Source organism: Aythya marila (genome assembly GCF_965140915.1).
Source record: "Aythya marila genome assembly, chromosome: 5".
Taxonomy (NCBI): Eukaryota; Metazoa; Chordata; class Aves; order Anseriformes; family Anatidae; genus Aythya; species Aythya marila.
Window position 1 is genome coordinate 13,313,483 of NC_139046.1, and position 17,870 is coordinate 13,331,352.

The window sequence follows — 17,870 nt, forward strand, 5'->3', positions numbered from 1 at the left end:
TCTCTTCTCAACATTTCTCTTTGTGATTCTCAAAGCTTTAATGCAATATATATTTTTGCCCTGCAGTATATGAAGTTTGATGAATACAGCGTAGAATGCTCAATTTGTTAAACTACGCTCTTGTACCGTTTAATATATTCCTAGTGTTTTTTCTGATACACAACCTAAGGAGAAAATGTCATCAGCTATGCTAAAACCATTGAAATATCTGGGAAAGAAATTGTCCTCGAGTCTCAACAAATCATCTTTTTACAGCATTGCATGTTAAGAATTCATTTAAGAAACGATCCCCAAGAGGCCACATGTGAACACTGTGCCATCCTAATCTATCTTTTCCTGCCTATTAGGTTGATAATGGGGATTCCTTTGCACAGTCATTACACATTGTTGTCAGTCTTGAGCCAGTTTTATGACCTGTATCCAAAATGTACCCTCATTCTTATTAAATGCTTAAAATGATCCATTAATCTCTTGCATTGTTTCTCCATTTTTTTTTCTACCTTCTTATAGAACTTTAAAATAATGGTATTTTTTAGATGGCAGGGAACCAACATAACTAGAACTATAATACATTCATAGTTCACCAGTCAGAGCTTTTACTTATTTTTTTCTGACATACTGGAGGGAAGGGATGTCATCCAGAGGGACATGAACGGGACTGAGAGGTTGGCCTGTGCAAACCTCATGAGATTCAACAAGGCCAAATGCAAGGCCCTGCATCTGGGCCAGGGCAATCCCAAGCACAAATACAGGCTTTGGGGAGAATGGATTAAAAACAGCCTTGAGGAGAAGGACCACCTCGGGGTGTTGGTTGATGAGAAGCTCGACATGAGCCAGCAATGTGTGCTTGCAGCCCAGAAAGCCATCCATATTCTTCACTGCATCAAATGCAGCATGGCCAGCAGGGTGAAGGAGGTGATTGTCTACCCCTCTGCTTGCTCTTGTGAGACCCCACCTAGAGTACTGCATTCAGGTATGGGCCCCCAGTGCAAGAAGGACATGGGCATATTGAAATGAGCCCAGACAAGTGCCACAAGGATGATCAAAGGGCTGCAGCATCTGTCTTATGAAGACAGGCTGAGGGAGTTGGGGTTTATGGAGAAGAGAAGGCTCTGGTGAAACCTTATAGTGGCCTTTCAGTACCTAACAGGGGCTACAGAAGAGCTGGGGAGGGACTCTTTGTTAGGGAGTGGAGTGATAGGATAAGGAATAATGGCTTTAAACAAAACAAACACCAACCAACAAAAATGGTAGGTTTAGACTAGATATTAGAAAGAAATTTTTTACTGTGAGGGTGGTGAGGCATTGGAATAAGTTGCCCAGAGAAACTGTGGATGCCCTGGAAGTATTTAAGGCCAAGCAGGACGGGGCTTTGAGCAACCTGGTCTGGTGGGAGGTGTCTCTGCCCATGGCAGCAGGTTTAGAATTAGATGACCTAATGATGACCTTAGGTTCTTTCCAACCCAAACTATTCTATGATTCTATTGTGAGTACCAGTTTTCAACAAGCAAATCTAGTGAAGTTTAACATCCAAATGATTGTGCTGAATCCCAGCGGTAGTACTCATAGATGGTAATAAACCTGGGTCCTATTGGCAGCATATGCACTCAGGCAGTTTGGTTATTGTTGTTATCTGTTAGGATATGCTGTCGGTGTCCACAGAAATAGTTTGCATCTTTTCTTGAATGTGGAGAAAATATGGATGCCTTTAAGAGTTGCAAGAGATTTCTTTCATTTTAAGTTTATAGTCTAGTTTGGCCACTGAAGGTTTTAAGACAATTTTCCTCCTCTTCTTTTAAAGCTCTTCTCATCAGAAAATGAAAGTCAGTTGGTCATGATTTAAAAGCAAGCAAACCCAAACTTATAATGCACAGTACATTGAAGGTAGTAATAATATAAAAATCATAGAAAATATACTAAGGGCCCAATGACTGTACGTTGTATGTTAGGAGAAATCTTCCTTTTAGTGAGCATATTAATAAACAGACTATTTTATTCAAGGCAGCACAATCACTATAAAAATACAGAAGGAAAAAAGTTCCAATAAAATCATTTCTAATACAAGTTCATATTCCCTGTCCTGGAACTGTAGTAACCCGGGTAAAGGAAGGTAGACTCAACCCTGGTCTTTTCCTGACTGATTGCTAGCCATAACCTGCTGGTATTGGAATTAGAAACTGTCTGCACACTCTGCTCTCTATTTGGCTGACAAAGTACTAACAGAGCAAATTGTAGGTTATTTTACTTTTCAACACAGGCTATCACCCCCCTAAGTTTGCTGATATGGTAGCACTGGTCTGCACCATCTATATTATTTTTTCTTTTTTTTTTTTCTTTTTTTCTTCCCCCAAATGTATAGAGTGATGGCTAGACTCTTTGCAACACTTGCGTCAGCTGTGTACTGATAGTTCTGCACTTACCTGCATTGTGTGATCATTAGTTTGATCACTACCTAATGTCTGATCATTCTTCCTGTAGAGCTTGCTGTTTTATTAAACTGCTTCTCTAGTATCGTAAGTCTCTGAAGCTGGGTTATCTTCTCTTGAGGAAAGGAAAAAAGATCAGGGATATATCTACTGTAGCAGAAAGTGTACTCTCCTTGGTAAACTTATGTCCATGTACACATACCAAATTAATAATAATAATTGTAATCATATTGGTAAGCATAATTAATCCTAATTGGTAATCATAGTTAATCCTAATATTAAGGGGTCAGACAAGAAGTGTGGATAGTTGGCCTACTCCCTCTGTTTCTGCTTTCCACCAATGTTTGGAAATATACCAAATTTCCTGAAAGACAAAACAAAGCAACAAACAAACAAAAAGAAAAAAACCCACAACTAAAAACATATGATCCAGTACATGCTTCCAGGCACCAGCTGTTTCCTAATAGCATCACCTGAGGACTGATGCCACGTGACCTTGTTACTCATCTACAGCCTATTTATGTATCTCCATTTGAGGTATTTTTAATATGTCCATCACCAGGGTTTCTCATAAGCCTTAGTATCTACCTTTAACTGTTTAGCAAGCCTAACTTTTAACTTTCCTGTGTTTTGATCAAATCTTCCTTGCTTTAAGGCCTCCGTTAAAGGCAGTGGAAGCATTCCTGTACATTTTAAAGGATACCAGATCATTCTGCAGTAACTTTACTGTCAGTTTTAGTTGTTAGATCATATTTAAGAGCTATAAAGAGTAAAATTGTCTAATGTGATGTCATAGCAGTGGATGATATCCAAACATTTTTTGAAAGCAAGTTCTTTATTATGGGCAAAGCGCTGCTTATTTTATTTTTTCTTTACTTGGCTTATCACTGATGGCCAAGATGATTTGCAATCAATATTACAAATTCTCTTCATTTAGTATTTGCTAGCATTACTGTTCACCTTTAAGTCTTTAACAGAATTTTTTGAATATTCTGCATGTGTGGGATTACTGATGGCATGGTTTCCATACACAGATTGGAAGTATTATATTAGTACAGAACCTAGGCTGTTTAAGAACCTAGCATGGCTAGGACTTTAGGTGCTATTGCATTAATAATAATGTACTATGACACTGTTACAATGACAATGGTCCCTATGTTTTTAAAACAACAACAAAAAAGACCTAATTTAAAATTACAATTTAATAAAATGAAATCCATTAATTTCCCTTTTAGTTTACAAATATAAAAGGTCCACTTTTGCCTCGACAACTTTAAGAAATTGGATCTTGTTAGATTTGAAGAGCAGATGGGAAGAGCTGGCATTCAGCATACTTATAATGTTTATTTATTTATTTACAAACAATGCTAGATATGTGTACCATGGCATTCCTGAGAAAACTGATGTGCCACTCACTGTCAGAGGCCCCATTCTTGTGGCTTCCTGAGAGAGATGCATTGAGAAATTTTGCACTTCACTGGACTACTCTAATCTCTGTGATAAGTTAGTGGTGGCATTACTATGCCCCAAAGTTCCAAATTTATAAGACTGTCTTATAGTCAACAAGATCCTTTGTTTTAGATTTGGTTTTAGACTTGATTTTAGACTTAGACTGCACTTAGACCTTATCTTCAGAGTTTTCTCAGAAACAATGAAGGCTAGAATTGCTATTAAACAAACAAAGCCCATTTAAATAGAGATTAGTGAGATTTGTAAATTGGAATCCTCTTGAATTTTTCATCTACATCTGAAAAGAAAGCACTGATATCATAATAATTTGAATAATATCAGGGCAGCCAGTAGTGATGAGTTCAGTATTAATAATGGACTGTGAAAAATCACTTTACCTCAGTAGATCCATAGTCACATCTTTCATGATCCTGAAAAAGCTCTTACAAATAGCTAAATAGCTGCCCAATAGCTAGCCCAATAGCTGCCCTTGATTAAAAAAAAATTAATAATAATAATAAAAAAAAAATACTGGAGCCAAGCAACTTTATCTTTAATACTTGTTTCTCTGTGGTGTTTTTGGTAATGGTACAAGTGCAAAGTAACCTGGTAAGGTAACTGTGTTGCTGACAGGAAGCAGAACTGGTGCTGCTTTCTGATGTGCGTGCTCTACACAGTCATGTTCCATAGTTCCTGGTCTTCCAGTCCTTGCTGCCACCATAATACGTTTCCTGCAGCTGCAGTGGCAGAGGCGAGCCCTGGATCCTGGGACGTACTGTTAATGGAGTTCATAAAGTCACAGCACAATGCCAAAAAGTAGTGATGCCTACTGCCAGTGATGCTTGGCTGGTACTGTGGATCTATCTGCCTGAGTGATTAGATGATATGTACCAGATGCAAAATAGCCTTTTTTCTTTTTCTTTTTTTCTTTTTTTTTTTTTTTTTTTTTTTCCTGAGCAGAACACTCATGATGGATTTTCTTTCTTTTCTTCCCTTCTGTATTTCACAAGCTAGTATGCTCATGTATGACAGACTATTACATTTGATGAAAATGATTACTCTTTCATCAACTAGTCCTGCTTTTACAGTCCTGCTGATGAACCCATAGAGATGTAGACTGTGTTAATTTGCACAGTTAGCTCTGGGAGTGTACTTAATGGGACTGTCCATAACTATGGTTTGTATGTTCCTTCTGCACAGCTGCACTCCATCTTTTCATCTCTGCCTGCTTTCTATGTTTCCAGTGGATTGGTTGGAAATAACAGGTATATATTTTACACCTTAGTTTACAGTTAAATCTCAAGTCACTAAAATAAATATTTCCTGTCTAATGAGCTACTGCCCTGAGAAGCCCTGAAATATTTAGCCAAGATGTCTAGACCAAAGTCTATTCTAGCCCATCAGTCTGTTATTGTCTGCCAAAGGTTTAGTTTCATCTTATAAAATAAATTTTAATCCTATTTTCTATCTGCCATCTTTCATGTTTAGGATACAACAAGAACAAATAATGTACTATTCCAGATGACTGGAATATCAAGACTTTCTGTACTGTCATGGCTTTAGTTTTCTTAGAAATATATTCTAATTTGAATACAAAAGAGTTGTAGAGAATTAATTTACCCAGTTTGATTTTTGGTCTGATGCTTGGTCCATGTATGATAGCTATATATTAAAAATTTAATATTGCACTAAATGATATTCTCTGGTAATGAACTGAGTGCTTATACAGATTGATAAATATTGTTATATCTTTCTATGCCTGGAAAACTCAAGAGGTTCATGAAATAAGAAAATTCCATAACTATATTTAAAAATATATATATTTATGTTTTTACTGAATACTTGTTAGCTTGCACCACCACCAATTCAGATGTTAGGGTGAGTAAACTGGGTTACCATTTTTGCTATCAATATCTAGCAGGTTTCTAAATACTTCTCTACAATGATATTCCCCAATATGGCTACTCCATATGTTCCTTAGGTGCTGACGTAGGAGATTAGATATTTACTATACTATTACAAAAGCTTCAAGCAATGAACATTCATTGATGTGTTTGTTTAGAATGCTTTCAATGTTGATCTTTATCAGTATGTAAGTTAACCAAAAATCATGGGCGATTCTTCCTTTCTTGGAAGAAGGTATTGTTCCCCTGACTCTATTATTTGCTTTTCACTTCCATTTTAGTTACACACTGCAGGAGAAACAAAACAGAATGCAAAGTTGAATCAACATAAGCAAGCATTAAAAAGAAAAAAAGAAAAAAAAAAAAGTAAAAAGCAGTGATCGTTATCTTTTGCTGTTAGACTGGAATCTCTCTCCTTTCCTAAATTTTGATAGAATATTTTACAGATGTATTAATGAAGAGTTAAGAAATAAAAAGTTATATAGTAACATGAATCAATCTGATTTTCCTATATATAGAGAGATAATAAATAATAGTTTTTCTGAATCTTCTGAGTAGGTCTTTCCCTGATATTTGCAGAAAGAAATATAATTTTTTCAAAACCCCTTAATTTCAGATGTAAAGTAGCTCGGCTGCATTCATAAACAGAGTCATGAATTTTTTTCCATCTGAACTTATGTTCTTTGATTTTCACTGAATGACTGACCATTTCAGCACGCTCTCCTGATCGTATATAATTCAGTCCTTGACCATGACAAACCAATCATTCACAACTGACCCTTGAAATTAATTAATGCCAATCACTGCTATCAGTCAAGAGACATTCTGAAGGATTTCAAAAGAAGAGATTGATGTTACATAGTACTAAAGGTAGATGTAGAAAATGCAGTCAGTCAGTGAATTTCAGAACTTAAATTACATTTATAGATTGCTAACATCCTTTCTAGTACATGTAGTTACAAGATGGTAGTCATCAATGTATACTGAAGCTGGAACAAGTGCTCAGTGTGAAAATGCTAATTTTCAGTTACTTATATCTTGAAAACCATAGGTGGTCTTGGCATGGAAAATAACATGCTACCTCCAAATTTGAATCTCTAAAGCATAGCAGGAGGCAGATCTAACCAACACTGTGACCATATGTGTTTGGGATTTCATACACAATAATTAATTTCAATTCTGTAAAAATGAATAATTTAATATAACATCCCACGTCAAGAGATGCAAACACAAACTGGTACTTTTTTTTTTTTTAAAAAAAACATTGAATGAACTTTTTTTTCTAATCAAAAGCAACTTTAAGTGTTATGAATAAATATAAAATGAAAATAAAACTATTTTACTGCATTTATTTCTCAACATAAGCATCCTATGAATTGTCTCTTGGCAATTGAAAGATGTTTAATTGAATAAAGGACTTAGAAGAAATATGTAATGTGAAAATTGATGCTATCTGTATATGTGCCTAACATCTATGTTCTGATCTAAACGTGCTTCTAGTTACGAACATGTTCCCTCTTTCCTATTTGATTTGCTTCTGTAGATGAACCGTCATCAAAATACTCAACGTTTTTACTTAAACTCAACAAAATTGACACACCTGCAGGCTAAGTCTCTTCACTGAACCAGTGATAACCAATAGGATTTAATGTCATTCTTTGACACAGGTCATCTCAATAAAAGTCTTTATGGAAATTAAAATTCTGGTGTCGGATAATCAACAACATCAGTGCTATTATGTTATCTAGAGGGCTACTTTCCTAATGAAATGAGAGGTAAAGCATTTTAGTGTCACTCTGTGTGTCTGCTGAGAACATATTTGCACCAAACTGTCCAACACGTGGTACTTGTATAAAAACATGTTGTGCCAAATCTTCTTGCAAGTGATACTTGAAGTTTCTATAAAAAACCCACCCTGCTAGTTGATGCATTTGTCTCCTGTTTACCACATTCAGCTGCCACTCCTAGCTCTGTCCAAGTGCAAAACAGCAAAACAGCCTTTTTTTTTTTTTTTTTCCAAATAAAAAAATAAGTCAAGGGAGAAACAAGAACTGAATCTTTAGTTTAGAATTGCTCTGCTAGCAGAAGATTGACTACAAATCAAAACCACGTGCTTGCCTGGAAGTTTTTAGCCACCAAAAACTGTCGATCAACAATGAAGGGGGGGTTGTCAGAAATTGTTAGGCTCCTGGGCACATTTCAAAATCCCACTAGATGCCAGTCTGACTACGTATCTCAGAAAAAATGTGGTCCTTATGAATGGTCTCTAATCTCTAATACCTGTGAGATCTTGATCCAAATGATGAAATTGGGCCTAGATCCAGGTCCTGCGGAACAGCTAAAACTCCCTATAGCTGCTGATGACAGAGAAATTCTTATCGCAGAATGGTGGAGACTTCTGGGAGATACGTGTGCTATTTTCAGTGTCTTGTATAGGGTGTGTCACGGAATTGATGGCTGACATTGAAGAAAAGGATATTCTTTCAACCTTCTCTGCTTTCAGTACCAGGTTTGTATTACTTTACAAAAGAGCACCTATCAGCAAGCAAAGGATAGCATTCATTGCTTTACAAGTAGAAAAATATTTGATTGCTTGACTGGATGTTTGTCAGTAAGAGAATAGTTGATTTTTATCTTGCAGAGCAGCATAACTGGAAAGGCAATCAGGGATCAGACATCCAGATCCCAGAGCCAAAGACAGGGGCTAGCTGTGCTGTGACACTCCTGATATCTTGATAAATGATGCTCTTTTGCAGTGGGTGTGAAGAATGTCAACTGTAAGGATGTTGTTACTGATGATATTATTCCCATTATGTAGATTTTGCTTTTCTTTAGAAACTTGTTTCTCATGCTCTGTTACTTTGTGGTATCATCACTGACATCTGTTGTTTTTAGACTTCAACATAGTCATCTTGCCAGATCTACAGTCCACCAGGAACACTAATTATTTTATTTTATTTTATATTTTTATTTTATTTTATTTTTACATATAGAAATAATTTTTTCCTCTAAAAATATTGTTTCAGCAAAGAGCAGTGTAGTGATTTTGACTTTTTTTTTTTTTTTTTTTAATAAGGTGGTTTGTTAGCTTGCAAGTGAACATTATTTAAAAAGGAAGTATCTTGAAGTGTTATAACGCCAACTTCAGTTTCTGGATTGAAGAACCCATTAAAGATTTTTCCCCAAATATTTCTGTTCATCTCACAGCATATACTTACATACCAGAAGACAATGTAATGTGTTCTCTGCTACTTTTATGTGAACTTAGGTATGAGACATTCTAGTTTATTTTACAGCTGCCCAGCCACAGCTGTATATTCCTTGGTGTCAGGATATCTTTTTTCCACACAGAGTTCCCTAATGTCCTGGCTACACGGCTAGGAGAATCTGAAGGGGTTTGCACATCCCTTCATTGCAGTAAACTTTTCACTGCATGTGACTTCAGTAAAGACATAGTCTTAGCTCACAGTTGGCTAATGCTACCTGTGTGTGTTGAAACAAATCTTAAGACAGCAAAGTGAGAAGGATAAATGATGGGTTTATGCCTTTCAGTACAGCATATATCAACAGACAGTCGGTTGTCCTGCAAGTACTGCTTTTTTCTGCTCTGACTGTTGTTAATGAAGCTGCAGCTTGCTTCTGTCTATCCCTGGTTTCCGGTGTCTGGATTGGTTTGAGGTTGAGAGTGGTTTCCTGTTTCTGTGCAGCTCTGGGTAGTCTAATTGAAAAGACATGTCAGCAAATATGTGTCCAGTGTGGCTAGGGAAAGAGCCAAGGTCCGGTTTTCTTCAGCTAAGTGCTGTGAATATAGAAATCTTTGTAGAAATAGAAGAAAAATCAATAGGCTGATGTTTGATGTGAACAGCAAAGCTTGTTTCCTTCTAGCAAGCCTGGGCAAGTGCATGGAGAGGAGTATGGGCCTTCTGCAAGAAGGACAAGATGCAGACAAGAACAAGAGGAAGTAGTGACAGGAAAATCAGTTCAGTAGTTGTCCTCTTGTCTTCTTCCAACTTGGCTCTGCATGTATGAATAAACAGAGCTGAATAAGTAAAATACTAAACCTATATATCAAGCCCTTAAGATTGAATCCATCAGGAACAGCTTCAAGTTTAAGTTCTAAGCAAAGAAGGGTTATTATGAAAAGAATAACCAAGTATTGCTCTGTGTTATGAAGTGTTTTTGTTTGTTTGTTTGTTTGTTTGTTTTTGGGGGGGGACTAGTTAAGGAAACCATGACCATTTTGTGAAGAATATAACCATTCATGCGATATGATTGAATTTCCAGTGCCATTACTTTGCAGCTAAAAGTCTTTTGGATGCAGTATCATTCTTTTGATATATTGTAGCAATTGTGATAAACATTAGGAATCCATTGTTTCAAGCAAAATGAATATGGAAAAACAAATTATAGAATTGGTCCAAAAGGCCTCACACTCTAAGGTGCAGATCTTGCATGGTATTAGACGGAAATGTAAGACTACTCATGCTTTCTCATACACACAGTACACACTTCCAAGGAACTTAATATCAACATGCAAAACTAGAGCCATGTCTAAATCTTGGTGGATTATACACCTCTTGTATAAGAAGACAAGAAAAATAATGGCAGCATTACTGAAGACTTAGTCTTCCATTTTTAGTGATGGATAAGCAAAGCACACTCTCTCCTTACTGCATCCGTTCAGTTCAAATTCCTGTTGCCCACGCTGTTGTGTGTGGTAGTAGGTACTGTGAAAGTACCCTCTTCTCTGGAGACAAAAGTGTGAACCAGTGTATCGGTGCTCTAGTGAGGGGCTGAGATGTGTCTGGAGCTACCATAATGTGGTCTGTCCTCAGCCTTGGAGTAGATGTCATTACTGTTCACCTGCACTGGGAAGTTCCCCTTTTGCCTTTAACTGGAGTTCTTCTGAGGTTTTCTGCTTCCCCAGTCAATTTGTCTGAATCCCTTTAATCATAGCTTGCTGGCACAGTGATTTCAGCATGCAGTTGAAATGAGAGTAATGTATTGGTCTTTTATAGATGCCTGTCTGATGGGTAGTCTATGTGTAAAGAGATGGGAGAGAACTTCTAGGAGTTCTTCTGAAGGTTATATGGCGGTTTATGGCCTGTAGTCATCTTCAAGGTCCAAACCACTTTTGACAATAGATTTCTCTCACTAGTATGTTATGAAGGGATTATAGGGTTACTGTTGTCCTGATTTCAGTGAGGTGAATTTGGATCTCCACATCAAAACTACAGGTAAACTGGAGGAAGTATGCAAAGTCAAACCCAGGTTGCCTTTGTCCCAGTCTTAGGCATACGAACAGTTGTCCTTTGTTCTTCGTTTCTTTTCCTAAATAGCAAAAATAGAGACGGGTTCAAGAGAGACTGGACAAGTTTATGGAAGAGACATCCTTTGAAGATTGCTAAATATGTAGAAACCACATCCAGCTCTGAAAGTCCCCATGTTGACAACAGTTGGTGTCTGGGAAAGTATTAGCTGGAACTATCATGTAAGTTTGTTTGCCCTGCTGTTTGTCTTCCTTAGCCATCTGGTAATGGCTAGATTTTTTTTTTTTTTTTTTTTTTTTTTCCCAAGTTGAAATCATGGAGTGATTCAGATACCCTTTCCTCTTTGTACAGTCACATTCCTTCCCTTGCTATGAAGCAAATGTTTTTGGCACTATTCTAGGACTATTCTAGGTTATCCCCCCCCCCCCCTTTTTTTTTTTTTTTTTTTTTTTAAACACCAGAAGACAGCATCATAGGCTGCACAGGAGCTTATTCTTCAAAAATGCTGTTTTGGGGGCAGTGGAGATTGTTCCAGTCTTCCTCTAATTCTGCTACAGGTTCACAGGTTTAAGAATCACCAGTTCTAGAGTGGGACCAACCTTTACTATGGGTCTTGACCTTGAGCTTGACTAGAGAAAATCTTTTTTCTTAGTTCAGTGCTATCAGGCATTTTTATTTTCTTCTCCCCTGGTGGAGTCTATAATTTCTATTCTCTGTGTGATTTCTTAACCAGGTTCTGTTATTCTTCCTCCTTTTGGAATAATTCAGAGCTGAGAACGAGGAAGGGGGAACCTAATGATTTCAAGAAGACTTGTGCCCACTGGAATGATAAAAAGGCAGCATTGTCTGATAGGTCTTTGGTCCTACCAAAGGACCAAAGCGTGATTATCCCTGACTCAACCAGTTTATTATTATAAAATGGATTTCCATTGTGCTTTCCACTCTTTCTGTTTGATGTACTCTGTCATGGCAGTATGCATGTTACAGACTGTGAGAAACAATAGCATTATTTATGTAAACATAAAAGGGGGCAAAATATTTGTAGTTCTGTTCAGGTCTGTACTGTCCTATGCCAAGATTGAAAAAGACAAATCCTACCTTGCTGAATCCAAATGGATTACCACTTGTGAAATACAGTAACTGTAAATGCTGCTGTTAGAAAAAAAAAAGAAATATATTAGTGTTGTAGACCTTTCCATGTCACTGTTGCAGATTTTATTGTTTGATATATTAAAAACAAAAACAAACAAACAAGGAAAACAAACAAAAAAGCACACACTGTTTCCTCTCCCTCCAGGGCCATATCCTTTTGTTCCTCACTGTGCATCTCTCTCAAGAGCAACAAGATGTTCAACCAGCTGGACCTGTGCATTACATTCTCAAAGAACTTCTTACATGCACATCTCTTTCAAAAAGTTCACAAATAAATAACTAAATAATTTCAGGGTTTGAGTCACTGCACAGATGCAGAAGCGTTTAAACTGGCTAAACATTCTTCTGCTTTGGTATATAAGGATTTAACCGCATGGGAGGTGGATCATGCCTATCTTTGCAGAGATATGGGGTGTGGGGGAATGACAAAGTGTTGGTGATACAGAGGGGAAGCAGTGTTTGCGAAATTAAGATTGTTCTTAGGAAACCATTTAGCCAGCCTGCATCTGATTAACTGATTGAACCCTGGACACTGAGAGATTTTTAAATATATATATTTTTGTTTATAATAATTTATAATATTTTGTCTTTATTTCTGGTCATATTGTCCTAGGGATTATACCTGATCTTGACTGGATCTGTGTTTTTCTGCATCATTTCACTTGCTTATGCTACCAAGTCAATGTTTTGGCTGATTTGATCCCTGTTAAGAAGAGGGGGCAGGTCTGAAAAAACAGAATGGGGATTAAAAAAATAAAAAGAATGTAACTTTTTGATGGGAAAGGTATAGAATGAGAAGGAGATCCTTAAGAGCTTTTATTGATAAAATACTGGAAATGAAGTTTATTTCCCAACTCACTTATGCTTTTGCTAAAACACAGATTTTCTCTTTGTCTTAATAGCTGGAATTTTGATCACTTTTTTTTTTTTTTTTTTCACCCTATCTTTTTTTGTTGTTTAATGGTCTTAAGATTTTATTTATTTATTTTTTAATTATTATTTTGCAAATGTCTGGGAGATCTATCACCTCAAACAAGTAGACTTTAAAGGTCAAGAGAGCTCTTATCCTTTCAGTTCATTTCATGAGAGCTCTGAGCAGCAGGCACAGCAATCTCAGCATGGACTCAACGATATTTCCTCGCAATGTAGCCAGAAACTGCATGCCTGCAGGGTAAAACAAAATTACCAGTGTTCCCCCATGAATGTCCTACACCTCAAGAGGCCACAGCCAGCTACAGAGCAGTTAGCTGCATGGCTGAGCACTAGCAGTAAATGCTTACTTCAATTGTGGCAACTGCCACTCAGAAGGGATGCATTTAATCTTGAAGGATAGATGTCTCAAGACATCTTGCCTAAGTGACACAAAGTCTCTGGATGTAGAAAGGAGTGCTGAAGGGTTCTGTATGTAGACAGTTTCTCTGTGAAAGTGGGGTAAGTGAAGTGAATATGGATAGAAGTTGATAATTTACCTTTGATATTAATCTTGTCCTTATGTCTAGTGAAAATGCCTAATTAATGCACACAGAAAAACATGAAACCTGACAACATAGAAGAAAACCAAAAATACAGTAAAGAAAACTCTCTCATTTTGCTCATTGTTGTTAATGGAAATGCACAAAACAATTTGGATGAACCTATGCAATGACCTGATGAGAACTGGATTCCAAACTGTACAGAAATTTTCTTTGGGACTAACATTGCTAAACGAGATGGTGTAACATTACTAAACAGAGAGAGTATGCCAGTGAATTTCTGCTTCTGATGGACCCCAGTGAGGCCTTCCTGACCCTATCTGTTTCACCACCCAATTCAGACAGAACCTGATGCTATTCACTATTAAACATTCTGTACGAAAATGGTAATAGCATTGAGATTTCTTGTGAGATAAGCAGAAATTAAGGTCAAACAAGAGTAAAATGCAGACTATATTTCAACAGCACAGAAGGGTCTAGGGGACACTGTAGGCTTCGAATTCACCCATGCAATTTTGAAAGCTGTGGGAGAATTCTTACAGCATTATATAAAATATATTTTTAAAGTGTTTGCTACTGTCAGTTACTTTGTGAATTTTAAAAGTATAACCTGAAGGTGTAATAAATACCGTGCAACCTGATCTGAAGAGAACTTTAGGTAACTTACTGTAAGTACACACACACAGTTCTTTCTAAATATATTGGCCTATTTACTGTGGCAGTTACCTGTTTAAGACTTGTAGTTATATTAAGTAAAATAGTGTGCCTGGGCTAATACATTTTCAGAGAGCCTATTTGTTTTACTGAAGAATTTATTGCAGCAGTAATAACTGTCAGAGTGAAAGCATGGTTAAAGTGCTAGAGACAGGACCAACTGCAAAGGGTATCTATCAAACTATCGACTTCCTGCCAGCAGTGTTGTGAACTCTTTTGTCATAAACTCAAGCACCCAGAGTTGAAACCTCGATCAATGAAAGGGGAATCTGGTATCCAGCTCTTTTAGAGAGGGCATCTCTTCTGGTTGACCCATTAGGACACTAGTAACAGTTTTTATACAGTGCAGGTTTGATTTATAGATAGCCTTCAGGTTAGCTACTGACATTTATATTTTAAAGGATGAGAACAACACTTAACATCTGAAGGAGTTAAATACGGAGCTCTCGGTTGTACTCTAACAGAAACTTTTATGTTTGTAACCTGCAAATAGAAGTTTCCTCACACTGCATAGTTATTTGTCAAGAAAAAAAAAATAAAATAAAAAGTTGTGTTGTATTTTTATTTTATTTTATTTATTTTATTTATTTTTAGCCTTGATTTCGACTCAGTCTCAGCATCCTGGTACCATGGAGAGCATGGTCTTGTTTGAAAATATTTCTGACTGCTGTTCCCTCAGCATTACTAAAGGCAGTATGCCTCTGTCCTCTATGGACATAATTCACTTGTTCACTCTCCAAAACCCCTCCATCTCTCAGAGCTTCTTTTTCACCTGTGACTAGGAACTTGTTTAAAACTTCTACATTATTATAAACAAATTTATAAATAAAGCATAATAAAAAAGTATTCATTCCTAATTATTCTGTACTTCCGATGTATTCCTAAAATCACTTGATAATGTAACGATGTGGATACAAGGTGTGGGAGACTGGGCATTTGGGCATTTCGTTCTTGGGTTATATATAAATATATATTATAATGCGTGCTTATATATATATATATATATATATATATATATATATATATTAATTACGGCCATTTGTGGCTAACTGTCATATGTTGCAATCTAGCATGACAGACATTGTGGAAGAACCTGTTAAATATCTGGACTGTTTGTTGACATCTAAGGCTTTGAGGAGTTTTCTTTAAAATATTATAAAAATATAGACAGCAGAAAGATCTAACCAGCTCTGATTCAGGTCAAAGTCATGCTTGCAAACTAGGGGCAGATGGGTCACACTTTGCTTGCCTTTGCAGAATTCCACTGGGAATTTTATTTTCAGCTCAGTGCATCTGGTAGTTGGACATGCAAATTTCCCTAGGCATCTTTTCCTCATTTTTCTTGAGCTCAGACTGGCTTGCTAGGATTGATCATATTTTATTTTATTTTGTTTTGTTTTGTTTTGTTTTATTTTATTTTGTTTTATTTTGTTTTATTTTATTTTCTATTTTATGTTCAGATGGGTACCCTGCACGTGTCACATGTGTGGGACAACAGGAAATGCTACCTGGGAAATTTCTCTGTTGTGCAGGGTTAGACTGTGTGCTTCTCAGCATGGCTCAGTGTGAACACTGAAGTCAGTGCCTGCTTGCTGATTTCTGTACATTGGCAATTTTTAGCATAGTTTCTCATTCACACAGAGAAATTTACATAGAATTATTTTTCCTGTTTTGGAGCTCCAGTAGAATTGAGGGATAGACATTGGCTTGGTTTGTTATTGCTTGCTGTAGTATATTTACTTTTTGGAGGCTGGGGGAGGTTCTTATTTATATTATGCCTTTCATATGTGTTTCCCATTTTTACAAGGGGAAACTTCCATTGAAATCTGAGTTTTGTGGTGCTGTTAGCTTGATCGCTGCAGTATCATTTCAATTTGTTTTGCTTCAGTGCAAGCATTCACAAATATGTTCCATTCTCCCACCAACAAGAGAAATGACCTAGGTAGATTGTTGCTGTGTGTGTGGTACAACAATCTTGGACCTCAGAAGAGGAACTTCTTCTTTGTCTCAGAAAAATAACATTTCCACCAGTAGATGAGATTTTTTGTGCCATTTGTCTGAAACAAGGTGGTAGATCACAACACAGGAATGAAACAAAAGTTTAGTGCATAACCAGATATTATACAAAACACATTGTCAGTTTCCATGTTTGCATAAGTCCCCTTTTTTTGTTGTTGTGAGCCATTGCGATTATTATTTTTTAAATTAAAAATTAGTGTCACCAGACATTATTATTATTTTTGAAATTTTGGCACATATTCCACTTATGTGGTATATAATGCCCTAAATAGAAGTGGTTGATAACACTTTCATGTGTCTGTTTTACAAGGATTAAAGTTATTATATGTACTGGGAGAAGTGATTCCTACTTTCCTTTTATTTTGCATAGTGTAGCATGCTCAATGTTATCAATAGCTCTCAAATCAGCCTGTGATCCATTAGGCCAGTTTATCTGTTGCAGTCTGAATGTGATTAGCTCATTCTCAGTCATATAATTGTCATCTCTGTGTACTCCATATGATCAGATTCAGTGCCGATTGGGTTACCTATTGAAATTGATGGGTTCCCACAAGTTTAGTCTCTGCAAAAGTTATCATTAGGATGAAAATGAGCTTCCTCCTTGTAGTGTTACAGTTATGTCATAAGCACAAAACAAAAATGGGTTTTGAATAAATAATAACCTTTAAGTGAATTGTTGCTTTGAAACATGTAGGAAACTTGGAGTCAATCATGAGATTTCTTATTCAAGAGCAGGCTACAGTTATTATCTCCCACACTGAGAAGGATCAGAGTGTGGGGAGCCTTTCCTTCATGCTAATGCTATCGTGGCTTAGATCCTTATGAGACACAACTGGATGCTCCTTCCAGCAAATCCAGATTTCTCTTAGCATTTGCTGATGATGTAGTTCAGATGTGTTATTCAGCCAAAAGCAAACATCTCACCATCTCTGAACAATACCATCTCAGGCCCCTGTGTCATTAGCACAGTATTTTTGTTTTAATTAGAATGAGTGATATGCTGCTAGTAAGCATACATATCATGTTTCTTTCTGTAGACTTGAGGCTTTTATGGTTTAGCTTTTAAATTTACTCTGTTTACAATCAATAAAATGTGCTACAGGCTCAATAAGACCAAAATTAACTTAACACAATTAGCTATAATTCAAACTTTCTGCAAATCTGGTTCTTTATTTGCTGTTTTCACTAAATCACTGTGAGTGACTGTAAGGTAGAACAGAATCTGATCAGAATATTTTTATCTAACTTGCATTATTTTGGCCTCCTCTAAATGGTTCCTGCATATCATATCACATGAGAAATAGAACAAAAATCAGCTGCAGAAAAGATACCCCTGCTCATTCTGTGCCCTGTAAGGATCTTTATTTGGGGTGCCTGATCTGACCCTGGTGGCTGCAGTTCAATCTTCCCATATGGCTGGGAGTCAGATCTGTGTCTCCCAGCACAGGAAGCTCAGGAACCAGC